Source organism: Mercenaria mercenaria, chromosome 16 (assembly GCF_021730395.1).
Source record: "Mercenaria mercenaria strain notata chromosome 16, MADL_Memer_1, whole genome shotgun sequence".
Classification (NCBI taxonomy): domain Eukaryota; kingdom Metazoa; phylum Mollusca; class Bivalvia; order Venerida; family Veneridae; genus Mercenaria; species Mercenaria mercenaria.
In genome coordinates, this window is record NC_069376.1 from 59,862,043 (window position 1) to 59,876,541 (window position 14,499).

Genomic DNA, 14,499 nt, shown 5'->3' on the forward strand with positions numbered 1-14,499 from the left:
CTGTTGTTTCTTTAAGAAATCTAGGATGCATATTGTCTGGTACTTCTGATTTTGAAACATTTACAGCTTTCAGTAGAGATTTGACTTTATCTACAGTGGCCACTATATCAGTAATAGAGCTGTCAATATTTTTATCAAAATTTGGCATTTCAACACTCTCGTCTTTTGTAAATACTGAAGAGAAGAAGTTGTTTAGTTCCTCAGCTTTGTCAGTGTCATCAGTTATCCACTCTCCATCAGAGCTTTTCAAATCATTAACACCAGATTTTACATTAGTCTTATGTTTTACAAATTTCCAGAATGACTTTGGATTAGATTTGACATCTAGAGAAATTCCTCTTTCATAAAGTTTTTTACAATACCTTACACTTTGTGTAACTCTATTCCTAATAGTACAATATTTTAGGTAGTCTTCATGCTTTCGAGAGAAGCTGTACTTCTTCCAAGCTCGATATTTGTCTTCGACGAGTCTTAGACAATAATTATCCATCCAGGGTGGTTTAGGTTTCTTTTTGTGTGACTTGTATAGAGGAACCGTCCCATTCATAATTCTATTTATATTCTCAGAAAAGTATTTCCAACTGTCCTCCATGTTCATAGGCTCCATGCAGCTCCAGTCAATATCACTTATTTTATCCTTAGCAGCTAAGTAATCCCCTTTATAGTAGTTTCTTTTAAGACAATCAGGTGTACGTTCATTAATAGCAGGCATTAACTCCATTTCAATACTTAAGTGATCGCTGTTACCTAATCTAGAGGTAATTTCAATGTTGCGTATAAGATCCAGGTTATCAACTAGACACAGATCTAAAATATTTCCTGGTTCTTCTTGTGCCCATCTGGTTGGATGGTTGATAGGTTGCTCCAGAAAGTTATCTCTTAAACATTCAAGAAATGTGAAAGAAATATGATTTTCACTCTTGGTAGTTGTCCATGAATTCCAGTCTATTTCTAGAAAGTTAAAATCTCCCAGAATTACTGTTTGTGAGTAGTTTTTAGGCTGGCGATATTCTCCAGACTATTATAACCATATATCGAGTTTCTGTAAAGTTCAACAGGTGCTGAGACTGACAACACAAAATTTAATTTCATGCGCAATTCAAATAGTCCGCCACGTTAATCAGTTTTGCCATAGAGTTGTATAAAGATTGTTAAACTTACCTGTTTCAATAGATCTACTTGCGCAAACATGTTATAATAATGTTTTATTTTTCTAACGGTAAATACTTGAAAGATAACATTAGAAAATATTACATAATGATGGTAAATTAATTTGCCTCCATGAATGAAATGTCCGTATGAATGGAACTCAACGTTGACCGCTTCGTTATAGATTATGACCTCCGTCTATAAGACATTTACGGATTAAGTCTACGTGGACTGTGGACACCTAAGGCGATAGATTTTTCAAGGGGACCGTCTCAACATAGTTTAATTATATTATGCACGATATGAAAAAGAGTTTATAACGGCAATAGGTTTTGAGTTATTATATCATCACTATGCGGTAGGTAATATAAAATTTGGATGTGCCTGTTTTTAGCTCGACTTTTCGAAGAAAAAGTAGAGCTATTGCATTCGCTCCGGCGTCGGCGTCGGCGTCTCCGTTGGTTAAATTTTTTGATAAAGTCAAATATCTCTGTTACTGTCAAAGCTATTGACTTGAAACTTAAAATACTTATTTACTATCAAAATCTACACAAGGAAGAACAATCCCCATAACTCTGATTGATTTTTTACAGAATTATGCCCCTTCTAATTTAGCATTTTTCGTTATAGTTTTTGATAAAGTCAAATATCTCTGTTACTATCAAAGCTATTGACTTGAAACTTATAATAGTTATTTATTTTCGAAGTCTACACCAGGAAAAATAATCCCCATAACTCTGATTGAATTTTGATAGAATTGTGCCCCTTTTAACTTAGAATTTATGGTTAAAGTTTTTGATAAAGTCAAATATCTCTGTTACTATCAAAGCTATTGACTTGAAACTTAAAATAATTATTTACTATCGAAGTCCACACCAGAAAAAAACAATCTGCGTTACTCTGATTTGAATTTTGATAGAATTATGCCCCTTTTTAACTTAGAATTTTTGGTTAAAATTTTTGATAAAGTCAAATATCTCTGTTACTATCAAAGCTATTGACTTGAAACTTAAAATACTTATTTACTATAAACGTCTACACCAGGAGAAATAATCCCTATAACTCTGATTTGAATTTTGACAGAATTATGCCCCTTTTTAACTTAGAATTTTTGGTTAAAGTTCTTGATAAAGTCAAATATATCTGTTACTACCAAAGCTATTGACCGGAAACTTAAAATACTTATTTACTATCAAAGTCTACACCGGGAGAAACAATCCCTATAACTCTGTTTGAATTTTGACAGAATAATGCCCCCTTTTAAATTAGAATTTTTTGTTAAAGTTTTTGATAAAGTCAAATGTCTCTATTACTATCAAACCTATTGACTTTAAACTTAAAATAGTTATTTACTATCGAAGTCTACACCAGGAAAAACAGTCCTCATAACTGTGATTTGAATTTTGACAGAGTTATGTCCCTTTTTAACTTAGAATTTTTGGTAAAAGTTTTTGATTTTTTTTTTTTTTGATTTAACGTCGCACCAACACATGATAGGTCATATGGCGACATTCCAGCTTTAATGGTTGAGGAAGACCCCAGGTGCCCCTCCGTGCATTATTTCATCACGAGCGGGCACCTGGGTAGAACCACCGACCTTCCGTAAGCCAGCTGGATGGCTTCCTCACATGAAGAATTCAACGCCCCGAGTGAGGCTCGAACCCACATCGATGAGGGGCAAGTGATTTGAAGTCAGCAACCTTAACCACTCGGCCACGGAGGCCCCCAAAAGTTTTGATAAAGTCAAATATCAGAGGATGGGAGCAAAATTTAAAGAACTTTACTGTTGAAGTCCTAAGGAAAATGACAACAAAGGGAAGAAATTCTCCGAAAAACTCTTTGTCCTAAAATTATTAACAGGTACAGATGTGTCAAGATACACCTTAACTTTGCAGGTACCATCCATGTTGTACCAAAGAAAAGTGGTCTCGGTTTTTACCTACGGCTAATAATAAAAAGTTACAAAATAACCTATTTCTAGTAACGTAAAAGGGAAGTAATTCAATAAAAAATATTGTAAGTGAACAAAAAAAAAAAAAAAAAGAATCTGCCAAATAAAAACAAGAGCACCGCAATGCAAAGCAACATAAACACAAAACAAAGTCATGTGACCTTTAACCTCTAAGTGTGACCTTTACCTTGAAGCGAGCTATGTGCTCTGCACGTCGTCTCAATGTGGTGAACATTTGTGCCAAGTTTTTTTTAAAATCCTTCAAGCAGTTTAAGAGTTACACAGCGCACTCGAAACAAAGTTATATGACCTTTGACCCCTAAGACGGACACACAGACAGACAGACGGTCAGACGAACACCAAAATACGTTCCTTCGGGCCTATAATAACAACAAAGGAATGGAGACGCAAGATATTACGTTTTCTACAGTTTTCACAATGTTTTACCTGCTGACCTACATTTTGATCCCAGCTAACCCAGTTAAGATTTATTTTCATGTCGGACGACGACGACGATGGAATACAGATACACTGCGATCAGATAAGCTCATCTTTTCAACTTTGTCGCAGATGCGCAACTTATAATATTGAAGAACCTTTCGGGAAAGTGTTATGACGCTAGATCAAATACTTTTTGCGATATGCGTAACAAAACACCTCTCTGGCGAACAGACAGACAGACAGACAAATCCAAGTCTTATCCTGTGCGGTAACATAATAAGCCAGACCTTACCATCATTATTGGAATGTTTTCCTACCACACATAATTAAATTAAAATTATCATGTTGAGACGGTCCCCTTGAAAAATCGATCGTCTTAGGTGTTCACAGTCCACGTAGACTTAATTCGTAAATGTCTATTAGGAGCTAAGTAAACAAACGCTGGTTCCGAGAAACAATCGTCGATATGAATTATACTGCGCATTATTCGACGACCTGACATAACGTGGAAAATAAAAAATATAAAATATCAATTAAAATGAACTTATAGTGATATGAGTTATGTCAGGTCTTATATTTAGGGCTTAAGTTTTAAGGAACTATTCTTTCAGATCATTTGCTATAGGTACTAAAGGACGTAATCGCTGCGTGATTGCCCCAGTAACGTGATAAGAAACAAATGACCACATTATACCTGTTTTTAGGCTATTTTTATACTAAATTCGTTTTAAACATTTTGACGAATACTAAAAGACATAATGTAAAAAGCGCTTTGTCACAAATTTGCTTTAAGGGTGGGGTGTAGATGTAGTGAGTTTTGTTTAAACACACGTTTTCAACTTTTTTCAGGTTATATTAAGATAGTGGACCCGTATTGGTAATGTTTAACAAATGCACTAACTTGATACAGTTCTGAAGTTAACATATTTCGCACTGTGATTCATCTTTAAATGACTTTTACCGTGTCGTTGTTGTTATGTTATGTTATGTCTTTTTTCCACCATCTGAAACAAAGACAAATTTCAAAGTGATAGCCAAAACGATCACAGAGAATTCATTTTACCAAATATTTTTCTAAATGAAACCTCAAAATATTGCGTAACAATTATAAAACACAAAATAAAATTGGCGATAACAATTTTTCTGGGGATCATCGAGTAAAAGGATTTAATCGGAAAGAAATTAAGCTCCAATTTTTGAAAATTATGACCTTGCTCTATGCATTCATAAAGAACCATAGGGCAGAAGTAAAACCTACCTATATACATTTATTCAAAACTGTGTAAAAATAAATGCAAAATCAAGAACTTTTACAAATGTAATTAAGTAATTTTCAAAGATGTCTAAACATTCACCCTTCAGGTCAAATTCATTTGAAACAGCAAGAAATGACTAAGAAATGGCTAATCAAATAAAACATTTCCGCTTCTGTACGACAGATCAATGAAAATATGTCTTAAAAAAAAACAACAGTTCATCTTACTCGAAAAAAGAAAAATAATGAACAAAGTTTGGTCCTAGTAGGGTTTGAATCTACGCCCTCCTGAAAATAGTAAAGGTGATGTCACTTTTTGAATTTCCGGTGAATAACAAAAAACCAAAGAATATTCAGTTCTTTCCAAAAACTGTTATATTATGATTCAACCAAATAGTTTCCATTGTCTACCAGAAAGGAACAATTCTTATATCTTAATATTGAGATTTGATACCTTTATAACAGACAGTAAACTAAAACAATAGACATTCATATGTGACGTCGGTGAGCTCAACAAAGCAATTTCAAGCACAAATATTAATGTGGAATGTAAAGTAAGTTACACACTACAATATCCGTCCAAGATACTTTCAAAAACAATGCATTTGCAGAATAGAGAGATAAAAGTAATTTTGACAGCTCGTGAAAACTAATGACAAATTTTGACAGGTATATGATGACTTACGACCTAATTAATTTTTTTCTGTTATTTCCAACTTCCAGTTTGATTTTCATAAAATGGGTATTCTTTATTGTAGCTTACAACTCGTACATTAAAACAATAAAAGAATATATTGTTACCTCACTGTCGTTTTGTCTATCCATCTCTCGTACGAATTCCTATTGTTTCAGTCATTTGTCAGTAATTAGAGCAACTCACAGTGTTGCAATCATACAAAACACATCCCTTATTTTCACATAGATATTGAGGAATTATCTAATGAGCACATGTATTGGAAACACAATTTCAATACCGACTGTGTATTGTAATAATGCTAAACTATCTTAGCCGTGACATCTCCTTAAAGTAATCTCATGGTAGGAATTGAATACTCTTCAAAAAAACAACAACATTATTACGGGTACGTCAACTTTCCTAACCATCGTATTAAGGAAGCAACATGACTAGACAATACTCATTAACAGTCCGGTTTATGGCGGGGTTCGAGCCCAAAATTTTCCTCATACCGACAAGAAAATCGCCCCATTTGTTCAATGTTCATACATTCACACATAATGTGTGTGTTGGGTGGGGGATTGCATATCGAAATATAGATGTTGCGTTTGTTACCTTTATGTTTTATCTGATATTATGTCCCTCAATGTTTATTATCGCTTCGTAAGAAACATATATAAACGGTTATGGCACGCCAATTGTCCAATTATAACGTTAACCCAGGTTTACGGTAAAAAAAGTAGAATTGACAATTACAGATAAACAAGGGTTTTCGAACGTAAAACCAGGTTTTTCTAATACTTATCCATATTTTCGGGCGAAAACACACCCGTGAACCCAGGTTTCAACTGGGTTTTTCAATTGAACTTTGAATTTCGGGCGTTATTTTAAGTTCACGAGCGTGAACCTATGTTTATGGGAGTAAACCAGGGTTCTCGAGTGTAAACCATAGCTTACGAACGTGAAAATATGTTAACGATCGAGAACTTAGGTTTACGACCGTGAACATGGGTTTACAACCGTAAACATAGGTTAACGCTGATGAACATAGGATAATGACCAAAAATCATAGTTTTGTTCGAGAAACCAAGTTTTTCGAACTTAAACCTACGTTCACGTTCATAAACTATGGTTCACGCTCGTAAACCCAATTTCATGGTCGTAAATATAGGTTCACGTCCGTATAAAATGGTTCTCGGCAATCAAATTATCCAACAATTACATACTTTGTCGAAAAACTATGATTATCGAATACTAGCATAAATTTTCGAGCGAACACACAGTATAACGGGCTTAAACTATGGTTTACTCTCTTAGACCCATGTTTACGTCCGATAAACTAGGTTTCTCGATTGAACTTTAACTTGGATGGACAAGTTAATCAAGATCACAACAATACCCTATGCTCGCCTTAGTTTAATATGGAAAACCCATAATATCTAAGATTTTGCAAACATCTTTCCCGCACAGTTTCCATTCAGTGTTTTGTGGTGGCCAGCCTTTCTGTACTTTCAGTACTTTGATTACTTTTAGCTTTAGATATTAAGTCACAAAGTAGAGTATTATTTTCAGTATCTGAGTTTGGGCTTCTATAGACACCCCCTATCAACAAAGATGTGGTTTTATTGACATGAATTTCCACCCATACCGATTCTTTAAAAGAATGATTTGTCAGGTCTATAACAATGTTAGAGGAGATATTACTCTTAACATAGATAACAACTCCTCTACTAGTATGACTAACATTACTTGTGTAAGGAGTGTAACCATCTAATTGTAGTTCCGCAAATGAAATGTCTTCAGAATTTCCATATTTAGGGTACACTTCAGTAATAATCAGTATATCTGGATTAGTTAAGTGAATTCTGACTTTAAGTTCATCTAGTTTATTCAACAGGTTGTCTGCATTTGTGTAATAGATAAAAAGACCGTCTCTTATTTCGGGGAAATTCACAGTATCTTCATTTGAAATCTTATCAAAATTGTTGATGCTGTTATCATCCAAATCATCCAGAAAAGTATCATCTGAACCAAGGTCAGAATCGTAAGAATCAGAGTCTGAAATATTTGATATAACATCTTGCTCCTGATGATTGTCGTGACTAGGGCTATGACTAGATCTATGACTGGAACTATGACTAGAAGTGTGACTAGATCTATCGTTATGACTAGATCTATCGTTATTTACATTGCCATCAGAGTTAATATCGATTGTTACTGCACCATTGTGTGAATCAGTATCTGAAATATTTGATATAACATCCTGCTCCTGAAGAATGTCGTGACTAAAGCTATGACTAGGTCTATGACTAGAACACTAGAACTATCGTTATCTATTTTACTATAAGAATTTATATCATTTTGTACTTCACCATGCTCATGCGGACTGTTGTTGTGACTAGAACTATCCGTAATTATATTGACATCTACAGTTTTGACTAGTAACTGGTTGTTTTTAACTAATGTATTTACATGTTCAAACTCAGTAACACTATTTACAGGAGAAGCCTTTGTAACGTTATTGACCAAGAAAGGGACCACTGGAAGTACGCGCTCCTCCCCTGTCTCCTTTCCATGACATTGCATGTGAATCGTCCCTAGATGAAAGCATTGATTTAGTAACTACGTATGGTCCTCTAGGAGTAGATCTAGACTGAGAGTCAACAGCAGAGGTACTTCTTCCCTCTTCATTCCTAGGTGTAACAGTTACAATTCTACCTCTGCTAATTTTCAAATTTGGTTCTTTTTAGACAGGGGTTCGGTGCCTAAGTTCTTCACGAAGGTTGGCTGCTTCAACCCGTTGTTTTTTTTTGTTTTTTTTTGTGAGATCTGGGGTTATGAAAATTTTACTGATGTTTTCATCTTGATGTGCTTTCAACAAACGATTTGCTTGGAGAATAGCTCTCTTTTGATTAAAGTCAGTAACTTCAAATCTCAAAGGGCGTGTTACGATTTTGTTGGAAGTCTCATCAATTTTGCGTTTACCCATGCGAGTAGGATTTTTTACATTTATGTCTAAATTCTTTTTTAATTTCATATCTTCCTCTAGTAGTTTTAACAGTGAATCCATGTCTTCAGTCTTTCTCTGGTCGGGACTATCATTTTCACTCTCTTTTAGGTTAAAACACATCAAGTTTAACTTGCTAGATTCAATGTCTTTGGTTTCATTTATTTCTTCTCTAATAATTACTTTGATGTTGTCTGCAGAAATTGGCTCTTTTTCAAGTTTAGTAACTCTTTCTTCTAATTTTTCATATTTATCCTCCAATATGAACCTAGGTGAACCATCATTTTCTTAACACCAGGAAAAGCAATCAAACAATTAGGACAGAACCACATGATACTGTCTGGGGAGCTCATTAAAGCTTGATAAACAACTTTTTTCAAACCAGAGCAAGCCATACACAACCAATATTCACAAAAGTTACAGCATATCCCGCTTTCTGAACTGGACAATTTCTTATTGCATTGTTTACACGGGGCAGTTTTAGAATTATCTAGCAGGCTATCACTATTATCAGAGTCATATTCATCATTAGATCCATCATCCTCGTCGTCAATGTTTTTATAATTTCTCACATAATTGTGTTCCTGCACTTTCCCTTTTTTTGGTGCGAGTTGACCTAGGTGTCTTTTGGGACGGCATAATAATAGTTATACTGAGTCAGGATAAAAAATCAACAAATCATTTATTCAAGGAGATATTATATGTCCTGAATGGGGTATTTGGGACACTGACATTTAGTTGATATTCAAGTTTAGGTCGATATAAGTCTGATTAGTTCCCTCCAGAAATTTGTTCAACCATCTTGTTTTACACCGGAAGCGGAAGTACAAGATAAAAGATACAAGAAAATTTATTTAATGTCGGATAAGCACACCATATAACATTAGCTTAAAGCTATTTTACAACAAACACAAGTAAATAAGCTCAACATAAGTAAAACAGCTGTATAAAACATAGCAACAATAGCATCTTAAATATAACTGAAGAAAATAAGAAGAGATCACAATTTACCACATACATATTAAAGCACATTAAAGCAACATAAAACATAGCTGACACAACAGAAAAAAAGAAATTAAGTAAATGTTAAAGCACCTTAAAACAACTTAAAACATAACTGACTCTAGGAAAATAAAAAAGAAGACATTGGCATTACCAGCATACAGCAGGCTATAACTAACCTACAAAAATAGAGAACAAGGATTACACACGCAAAAATAAAAATACCTACATTTAAAGGCACTAGTATTATATAATACATGCATCATAATGACCAGGCAAGCAAGGGACAACAGAAACTAAACAAAACTAAGAAACACAGGAGAAGCAACTAAAGCAGAAACTATAAACATATGGCATAATTACATTTAGGGCCAGTCCAGGTGCAGACAAGTCTGCTAAATTCCTTGTAATTATCAATGATCCTAATATCATTTGGCAGACTGTTCCACACCCTGACGGCCTCAAACCTAAATGATATTTTGCCATACCTGAAGTCTTCACCCTGGGTACTTCTAATTAACGTATTTACATACCTGAAATTATAAGATGTATTATTTTAAGTCACAACGACACACTGAAGACCCCATTTGCTCTCCGAACAGCATTTCAGGCACGTGTGGCCGGGCGCTAGGATCGAAGACAGTGGTAAATTAATTAAGCCAACTACTCCATGACAATCATCCACAGGAAATAATTTCAAGTAGGACTAGTGCCAGTTTAAAGCGACAGCCTAATACAAGACATATGGCCCTTCCACAGTGGAGTATGCGTCCACTGTGTGGTCCCCCTATGCCGAGGACCGCATAAGTCAATTGGAGATGATTCAGCAGAGAGATCCAAGGTTCGTCAAAAATAACTATCAACGAACAAGTTCAGTCCCAAATATGATCCATGTGAATTTTAATGGGACACACTTCGGCACAGACGCAACATGTCCAGAACAACTTGCTCTGCAAAACTAGGCACAATCTTGTTGGTCTTATTTCAGATCCTCCTTTACGGCAAACCAGATCTGCCAGAATCCAAAACCAATAGCAAATCCGCTGATCAATACAGCTTTTTTCCTGTCACTGTTGTCCTTTGGAACCGCCTGCTTCAGCATGCCGTGAAGTCTTAAATGCTGTTCTAGGAAACATCAAACCATGGTAACATGTACAGCTTCAAATACATTGGCACATCCAAAGATTCGTACAAATATTTATTTTTTTCCCTAAAACAGTAGGACAGTGGAACATGTTGCCCTCTGTCGCACACACAGCATCAGCAGCTTACTCCTTCAAAGATGTTGTCACTGCCTGTTCTTTTCTCTGCCCTCAGACTCTAAACAGCCACCTGTGTACACATTTCAGTTTTAATCATGTAAAGTTTGGAAAGTTGATATGTAAAAATACCATAGATTTTAATCAGCGCCTATATATAATCTTTAACATTATGAAGGAGTGTAGTAACTTGTAGAAGAAGAAGAAGAAGATTCTAACGCCGGACATATTTATTAAATTTGCCAATACAAAATATAGACAAGTAATTGGTTTCTGTATGGGAACTAACTGCGCCCCACTCATTGCTGCTTTATCCCTATATTGTTATTGTCACATTGTTTTATAATCGATTCTTTTTTTGTTGTTGTTGTTGAATGTGAATATCACAGATTCTAAGGATCCGGCCATTTGATATACTTGTGTGTGGGGGGGGGGGGGGGGGGGGGGGGGTCCTGTCTTTGGTTTTGCTTGAAGAAAATATTCTGGCTTCAACATATGCATGTGTATTGCAAAAGAAATCTGACTCCCATATTCCCATATCACTGAAAGAAATCCAGGCGCCAAGTCAGATTTAAAAAAAAGTCCATTACTCTGAAAGTCATATTCGCTGTTTCGAAACTGCTTTTAGATTTAATATTTTATCATTACATAATAAGGTTAATATATATATATCAGAACTCTTTTTCTTTACTATTGAGGAAGAGCAGCATTTCTATCAACGTTTTAATATTAGTCATCGTCTTTTGAGTATTATATATATATATATATTTCCTTCCTATTTTTAAGACCATACTGGTAAAATATCATAAAAGCTCACTATAATTCAACAATTGGTTGTTGAAATATACAAAACTATCTGCAGTAATACTTCTTACAAGTATCTTGCACCCTAATGAGGATTTCTACATAAAATACATTTTTTCCAAGTTTTGTTGACAGTATATAACTTAAAAAACAAGGATAAATATCAAACAGGGAATGCCATGTTCAAAAAACGCATCCTCTCCAAAACGAAACTCAAAGCACGCAGATGTGCACACTACCGACACACACACTCACATACAAAGCAAACACACGAGGACAAAACCAACAAATAAAGGAACACAGTGGGGCACCACCTTGGAACGGTCAGTGGCAAAAACACCACTGCCACTGGGGAGCTTAAACCGTTTATGGTGCGGACCCAACCTCTCTCTTGCCCCCATCATGTTCCAAAAGCATGGGATATTGTAAATAAAAGTAATCCCCGCCAAGTGAATATCTAATACATGCAATGGAAACAAAAGGCATGGCATGTAAAACATAAAAATGCTCAGGTATAATTATATAAAAAGTAAACCTTAAGAACCCAAAATGTATGTACTCGAAGACAGAGCAACAAGAGAAAGACTCGACGAAACAGTTCAGTCCTGGTAGGATTTAAAGACTACTTATCACAGAGTCCTCCACCTGTTCCGTCAGACACGATCGGAGAGGGAAGAATAGCGTCAAACTGTAAACGGATTGAACACTAAATATGCGGTGTGTCTCAAAACAGCTATGTCGTAACCTCTTTTAATAAAAATGTTTTATAATTTTACCAAATACAGTTGAGAAATTACCATGACCCAAACTTTTACGAAGTTTATAAACCACATCTTCATAAAAATCGGGTATTGAAATACCTTCTCGCAGAAGTGTCTTTAAATTACTACTTGAGTCTTAAAACCAAATCAGAATTACGACAGTAAAATTTAGCACAGTATTTACGCGTTTATAATAACGGTAGCCTTGCTGAAGAAGTTTATTTGTAATATATTGATTACGTTCATTGATATCCTCAACATGATTACACGCTCTGGCAAACCGAATTGATTGAGAAATATATACCCCCATAAGATGAAGCCTGAGTTACATCCCCATCAAAATGGGGTGGGAGGGGGGAGGGGTGGAATTACAATACCAAAATTAAAATAATCCCTCTTGTCATAAATTTTGGTATGTATAATATTGTCCTATAAATAGAGAGATGTAAACCTAAAAATGAAGCATTGATCAGTATCCGAATTGTTAGTTTTATTTAACTGCAGCTTCCATGGATAAATAATATCCACCAAGTGACCAAAAACGGATTTTCCGTATTAAGAATGTCATATAGGGTGGTGTATTATTAAATGCAATAATAATGTCTGCCTGCGTATCTGGAGAAAGGCTCAACATAAAGTCTCTTTCATAACAATATAAAAACAAGTCGCGACAAGGGGTGAACAATTTGTTCCCATGGGAATACCAATTATTAGTCTGAAAATGTTCCCATGGAAATACCAATTACTTGTCTGAAAACTGCATTCCCAAACCTGACGTAATTTTATGTTGTTCAATATAAAGGAAAGGGCTTTACAAACTTCGTCACAGGTCCACATTGTATAATGTTTAATAATGCAGCTAGTAAAAAGAAAGCTTTATCGAAATTGCAAGTGAGAAATGTAGCATACTCCCTGACAAAAGTCTTTTGTTTTGAATTAGGGCAGTTAGTTTTTCATTTATTAAATTATGTGGTAAAGTGGTATACAAAGTACAAATCGTATGTAGTGACTGAAGACACCTTGTAATCATTGATTCTTAACTTATCCAGGATTTCGCCAGAATTTGTTACCGTCCAAAATAAGTTCTTACCTGAGTTTTCGAATACTTTGTCTTATCTTTTCATATTGGCCTTTACAGCAGTAAGGCATGATGTTAATAAATATATGTAGTTTTACAACAGCTTGACTTAGCGGTAAAACCATCTTTATATGATTGTATATGTAATTTTGGAGACCAGTACATGGTTGGAAGTTTAATTTGCTGGTCATCAATGAGAAACTTCAGTGATATGATCAGTGATCAAATGTTGTTCAACAGATGTGCTCATGTATAAGCTTTAGTATTATTTAGTTCGTTTTGTAAAACATTAATATAATGTAGGCGTCAAATGATAATGATATTGTCAGCCGTCTTGTCTGCTGGACCTAAAACATACTTAGAATGAAATTCTTGGATTTCCTTTTCCAGATGTCTTAAAGTAAACTTGGATGTGCCAACTTATTTTATAAATTTTAACACGAGAATCGACAATGTTAAAGATAGTACGTTTCCAAGGCGATAATGTACTGGGATCAGCATTCTTCGGGTTTGTTTACACAGGAGGGAAAACGTGTGTTAACAGAGAGATTCTCGCGCTCACGTGCTGTTAAACACCTTTTTATATATGCGCATTCCGTAGCAAAGCATATACGTATTACTGTCCAAAAAACGGATAATTCAAAAGGAAATGACGTCAACGTAAAAATACAACTCAGACATTCCCGCGCATTTCATGAAAATTTAACGACTCTGAGTGACTATGTATTCACATTTATCAGTTTTAAGCGTAAGCGTTTTATGCTAGAATCGCGTTAGCGCACATTCATTTCATGTTATAACATCTTTAGAATCCCTCGGGATAAATTGGTAGCCTCGCTCTACCATGCTCGGGCACCAACCAATCCCTCGGGATTCTGCAGATGTTAAAACACGAAAAAAACATGCGTTATCCCTACAAATTATTACGTAATCGAGTCAGACGTCATTGAGGCGCGTTGGAAAAAGAAGAGCTCACTAAACGGGCAAATATTTGTAGAATATCTTATAGATGTAGATTATAATACTCGAAATAATATATATAAAACAGTGGTTTGCTCTTGAATAAAATCATTATAGTACTTGAGTGGATTGTACATAGTAGTCATCGAATCAATC